Below are 245 nucleotides of genomic sequence, written 5' to 3'. Positions count from 1 at the left end.
ATAGATAGATAGATAGATAGATAGATAGATAGATAGATAGATAGATAGATAGATACATAGATAGATAGATAGATAGAAAGATAGATAGATAGATAGGTAGATAGATAGATAGATAGATATGACAGACAGAAAGATAGATAGATAGACAGATATATAGAAAGAACGATAGATAGATAGAGATAAATAGATAGATAATCAAGTCTGTCCCTGATTTCAAGTACATATTCACACGTGTACAGGTTTTT

The sequence above is a fragment of the Aplysia californica genome, unplaced genomic scaffold (genome assembly GCF_000002075.1).
Source record: "Aplysia californica isolate F4 #8 unplaced genomic scaffold, AplCal3.0 scaffold00130, whole genome shotgun sequence".
In the NCBI taxonomy this organism is placed as follows: domain Eukaryota; kingdom Metazoa; phylum Mollusca; class Gastropoda; order Aplysiida; family Aplysiidae; genus Aplysia; species Aplysia californica.
The sequence above is the reverse complement of the archived record's forward strand: the minus strand, read 5'-3'. Positions refer to the sequence as shown.